The following is a 6,238-nucleotide window of genomic DNA, read 5'->3' on the forward strand; positions in this document are numbered from 1 at the left end:
TGTTGAACTCCTGAGCTCAAGTGATCTGCCCGCCTTGGCCTCCCAAAATGTTGGGATTACAGGCATGAGCCACCGCGCCTGGCCTGTTCAAGCACTCTTGATACAAATGTTAGCATTTTGTTTTTAAAACAAAACAGTGATCCACAATAAACATTAAAGTGTTAGATTCCAGCTTTCCAATTTCAGGGAACAGCTGACAGTGACATCAATGAATGGATCAGGTAGGCTTTTCTGATTGCAAGCAGTAGAAACTCATTTGGGCTATATCTTCAGCAAAACAAAATTTATCCAGGACAAAGGATAGCTTATAAAGTCTAAGAAAAGCTGGGTCCACAGCCTTAAGAAAGATAAAAACCAGAGTAATTTTAGAAATCTTAAGTTACAGAAACAGGGACAGTCCTAGAGCCCTGCCATCAAAATATCTCAGCTCCTGTATTTTCTATCTTATGTCATTGTGCTCATGATCAATTTCTAGCAGTCTTTTCCCCTAACTAGGATTATGTTCCTACCCTATGGCTCTAGGGACTTTGATTGACAATCCTGCTATGATGGCCTAGAGTCAAAGAGTCTCAAGGAAAACTCAAGTGAAAAGATGAATGCTGGTCAGGGTGAAAGCTGTCCACTTACAGTCATAGATTATATTGCTTTAGGGCCTGGTCATTCCTTCCTAGGCCTAGACTGGTTATCACTGCAGAGTTGCAAAGTGACCATGTTTGTGTGATACCCGGTTACTGGCATATAATCTGCAGACAGTGTAGCAAGAAGATGCTGGTGGTACAAGAGAAATTCTTGCAACCAAACAATATAACTGTGCTAGAAGTTCAAGGTGATGTCAATGGAGGTAAAAAGGTAAGTCCTCATTTAAAGTCCATTACCTGTCTGGACCTCATCCTGGATGGCAGAATGCCAACCAGGTGTTTTTCCTTTGAGAAAATGGGTCATTCCTCAAAGCTGCCTTTCCCAAACATGCCCCAGCCTGATGTTTACATTCTTCTGAGAATAGTGTGTATGTGTGTTTTCATGTGCTTATTACAGTAAATAATTTCTATATAAATTAGGTCTCATAGTGCTCATTTTGGAGCCACTATAAATTGGTGTTTTTGTGTGTGTTTTTTTGTTGAGATGGAGTATCGCTCCATTGCTCAGGCTGGAGTGCGGTGGCAGGATCTTGGCTTACTGCCACCTCCGCCTCCTGAGTTCAAGCAACTCTCCTGCCTCAGCCTCCTGAGTAGCTGGGACTATAGGCGCATGCTGCCACTCCCAGCTAATTTTTGTATTTTTAGTAGAGACGGGGTTTCACCATGTTGGCCAGGTTGGTCTCGAACTCCTGACCTCGTGATCCACCTGCCTCGGCCTCCAAAAGTGCTGGGATGACAGGCATAAGCCACCGTGCCTGGCCCTACAAATTGATTTTTGACATTAATGAACATAAACCCTAATCTGTTATCACTAGGATCAAAGCTTTCATCCATTTCAACACCTATCTAATTTTGAAACTTTATTGCTAAATATAGATGTTGTTTTAATATGTTTGATTTCAAAGAACACTTTTAATATTAGCTCTATCTGGAGACAGTATAGGTCATAAAAAATTGGCTCTAAATAGTAATATCTGGAGTGACACTTTAAAGATATGTATTGTTGTGGAAAAACATTTTTGAATTTTTGAATTCAGTAATGATTGCCTCAACATAGCAAACTGATCGTGTTCACCTATTTCTCTACCTGTTCCAAGTCGCATTAAACGTCCGCTGCGGTGGGGAGGGAGGTACATGAGGGAGGAATACACAGGGTGCATTTCAATGCTATTTGTGATATAGTATTTCTCAAGCTAGATGTTGGACACTGGGTATTCATTTTATTAGAGTCCATATTATGTGCATGACAAAATTCTGTTATCTTTTGTAAGATTAAATCCATAATTCTAGTAAACAAAAAGAGTACTACTGATGTGGAGAAGTGTCTAAAATATGGAAAACAAATACGATTAGATTGTTAGAGAAACAAGAAAACCCATATCCCAAATCAGGGCAGGAGAAAACTACCAAAGAGGTAAGAACAATTCCAGAGATATTTTAATCTCAGGACAAATACAGAGAGTAGGAGAAGGCTGGGCATGGCAGCATGTGTCAGCAGTCCCAGCTACTCAAGAGGCTGAGGTAGGAAAATTGCTTGAGCCTAGGAGTTTGAGGCTGCAGTGTGCTACAGCTTCACCTGTGAATAGCCACTATATTTCAGCCCGGGCAACATAGTGAGATCTTGTCTAAAAAAAAAGAGTAGAAGGAGATCATGGGTTAGCCACTAAAAGATTGAAACCTACAGCTGTGCCCTATTCCCTGTCTTGTTATTGAGGCTGGGCAGTAAAAGGGGTTAAAGTGTAAAGGTTGGAAAGGAAAGACTAGAACCTGAAATAATTTCATATCCCCTAAGGGCATCAAAGTAAGAAAAAAATTTTAACGGAGCAGTGGGTTGTGTCACTGAACTCTGATTAAAGCCAAGAGCTTGGACCTCATTAGAAAGAATTCTGACAGGGCAGGGCCCTAGGGAACTCAGCACATCTCCCTCCTGTTTCCCTCTCACCCCCCACAACAACCAGAGGCAAAACACCAAATTAGAACTTGGATTGGCCAGGCATGGTGGCTCACACCTGTAATCCCAGCACTTTGGGAGGCTGAGGTGGGTGGATCACCTGACGTCAGGAGTTCGAGACCAGCCTGGCCAACATGGTGAAACCCCGTCTCTACTAAAAATACAAAAAATTAGCCGGGTGTGGTGGCAGGTGCCTGTAATCCCAGCTACTTGGGAGGCTGAGGCAGGAGAATCACTTGAACTTGAGAGGCGGAGGTTGCAGTGAGCCGAGATCGTGCCATTGCACTCCAGCCTGGGCAAAAAGAGCGAAACTCCGTCACATACACACACACACAAAAACAAAAAAAACAAAAAAACTTGGATTCACCCATGGGTAAACAGGAATTCAGAAATGAAAAAAATGAGCAGACAACCAAGCATTAAATATTTGAGAGATACTTATCACCAGAGAGGCCCTAAATCTAACAAGAATGAATCCCTAAGGGAAGAAAATAAAGGAAAAAACAAAAACTAATATCCTCTAAAGGACTGATGGGGTCACTGTATCTATTGTAAAAAGAGCAGGTTGCTATAACAAAAATAGTTCTTAGAAATTAAAAATAAGTTATTAAAAATAACTTTTGGGCCGGGCGCCTGTAATCCCAGCAATTTGGAAGGCCAAGGCAGGCAGATCACCTGAGGTCAGGAGTTCAAGACCAGCCTGGCCAACATAGTGAAACCCGTTCTCTACTAAAAATACAAAAACCAACTCAGTGTGGTGGTGCACACCTGTAATCCCTGCTTGGGAGGCTGAGGCAGGAGGATTGCTTCAACCCAGGAGGCGGAGGTGGCAGGGAGCCGAGATTGTGCCACTGCACTCCAGCCTGGGTGACAGAGTGAGACCCTGTCTCAAAAAAATAAATAAATAAAACTAAAAATAAAAATAAAAAGACAAAAAACTTTTGCTTAATAGATGGATTGAACAGCAGAATGGACACTAGTACTGTGCTGAAAATCTGGGCCAGGTGCAGTGGCTCACCCATGTAATCCCAGCACTTTGGGAGACTGACACAGGTGGATGGCTTGAGCCTGGGAGTTCAAGACCAGCCTGGGCAACATGGTAAAACCCCGTCCATACTAAAAATACAAAATTAGCTGGGCAGGGCAGTGCATGCCTGTAGTCCCAGCTACTCAGGAGGCTGAGGCACAAGAATTGCTTGAACCCAGGAGGTGGAAGTTGCAGTAAGCCAGGATCACACCACTGCACTCCAGCCTGGGTGACAGAGACTGAAAAAAAAAAAAAAAAAAAAAAAGAAAAGAAAAGAAAGAAAGAAAAAGAAAAAAGACTGAAAATCTCAGTTAGAAAGAAGCTGAGGGAATTTTCCCAGAATGTAGCATAACTGAGCAAGCACTAGGATGGCTGGGGAAAGAGCTAATCAATGTCCACAGTGTATGCTATGCTGTCCATCTAAATATTAAGAGCCTTACCTACAGAAGACGGCTTTTGATAAGAAAGCTTTTGATAAGCTTTCACACAGGAAACAAATATCCTTGCATTTGGGGCCTGTTCTGAGTTTGTCCACATACTTCCCTAAAGCTTCTACTTCCCAAGTTTCTTTTTTTTTCTTTCTTTTTTAAAATTTATTTTTATTTCTTTTTGAGATGGGGTCTTGCTCTGTCGCTCAGGCTGGAGTGCACTGGCATGATCCTAGCTCACTGCAGCCTGGAACTCCTGGGCTCAAGTGGTCTTCTCACCTCAGCCTCCAGAGTAGCTGGGACTAAAAGCTTGCACCACTACCGCTGGCTAATTTTTTTATTTTTATTTTTAGAGATAGGGAATCTCACTATGTTGCCCATGCTGGCCTTGGACTCCTAGCCTCAAGCAATCCTCCTGCCTTGGCCTCCCAAAGTTTTGAGATTATGGGCCTACGCCACTGTTCCTGGCCTAGGTTTCTCACCTTGTAGTTGTCAAATCTCTGACCCTTTGGTCAAACCATTAACTGTCATCTCTACCCATGTCTTCATGTAAGTTGAACCACCAGAAATATTGCTCTGATTTCTCCCTGAGATAATTTCTCCTCCCCACTGTGGATTAGGTGTGCTCAGCAGCATGTGCTGCCATCAAGTGGAAGTGGCATATACAGGATTGGACTCAGACTGGTCTTAAGGACATGAGTCAATTTTATGAGCTACTTACTCTCAGCTTCTCAGGAGGCTGATGCAGGGGGATTGCTTGAGCCCAGAAGTTCGAGGCGGCAGTGAGCTAAGATCGCACCACTGTACTCCAGCCTGGGCAACAGAGTGAGATACCGTCTCTTAAAAAAAATGTTTTTTTTGGCCGGGCGCAGTGGCTCACGCTTGTAATCCCAGCACTTTGGGAGGCCGAAGTGGGCGGATCACAAGGTCAGGAGATCGAGACCATCCTGGCTAACACAGTGAAACTCCATCTCTACTAAAAATACAAAAAATTAGCCAGGCGTGGTGGCACGTGCTTGTAATCCCAGCAGAGGCAGTGAGCTAAGATTGCACCATTGCACTCCAGCCTGGGCGATGAGAGAAACTCCGTCTCAAAAAATAGTAATAATTTAAAAAAAAAACAGTTTTATGTAAATCATACTCAGAACACTGGCTACAAAGGAGCTGGAAAATGAGGTTTTTAGCTTTCTACTCTCCGAAGTTTAGGAAGACACACTATAAGGAAGTTACACTAAACGTTGAGCAACAGGAGCCGCAGTCCCTGGTCAAACCAGTATTCAATGCCTGGGGGCAAAATAGAAACTTTTGGATAAACAAGGACTCAAAGTGCCACTCTTGAGACAATTTCTGAAAGAACTGCTTAAGGATACAGTACTGTAGTAAGATGACAATGAATCTAAGAAAGGAGGGTAAGGATTCAAGAAAACAGTAGGGGCCCAGCAAGATGGCTTACGCCTGTAATCCCACCACTTTGGGAGGCAGAGGCAGGAGGAGCACTTGAGCCCAGGAGTTAGAGGCTGTAGTGAGCTATGATCATACCACTGCACTCCAGCATGTGTGACAGAGCAAGACCTTGTCTCTAAAAAACAAACAAAAACACAGTAGGGAAAAAATGAATCAGGAAAATTAATTTGAATAATTATAGAAGCACTAAAGAGTTAGCAGTTGAAATACTGAATTGTGTAATTTTATAATTTGTGTATCTTATTAACACAAAACATTTTTCAAATTGTGTTCACTCACATTTTCAATATATATTTAAATATATATTTATTCAATTTTTTTTTGAGATAGAGTTTCGCTCTTGTTGCCCAGGCTGCAGTACAATGGCACGACCTTGGCTCACTGCAACCTCCGCCTCCCGGATTCAAGTGATTCTCCTGCCTCAGCCTTCTGAGTAACTGAGATCACAGGCACGCGTCACCATGCCTGGTTAATTTTTGTATTTTTAGTTGAGACGGGGTTTCACCATGTTGGTCAGGCTGGTCTCGAACTCCCGACCTCAGGTGATCTGCCCACCTCAGCCTCCCAAAGTGCTGGGATTACAGGTGTGAGCCACGGCACCTGGCCATCAAAATAGTTGAGTTGCTAGTTATACCCCTTTTATTCTGAAGTATAAGCCCTAAACTAACTTAAAATAGTTTCTAGTGACAATCTTTTTTTTTTTTTTGAGAATGAGTCTCGCTCTGTTGCC

This window comes from Gorilla gorilla, chromosome 10, assembly GCF_029281585.2.
Source record: "Gorilla gorilla gorilla isolate KB3781 chromosome 10, NHGRI_mGorGor1-v2.1_pri, whole genome shotgun sequence".
NCBI lineage: Eukaryota > Metazoa > Chordata > Mammalia > Primates > Hominidae > Gorilla > Gorilla gorilla.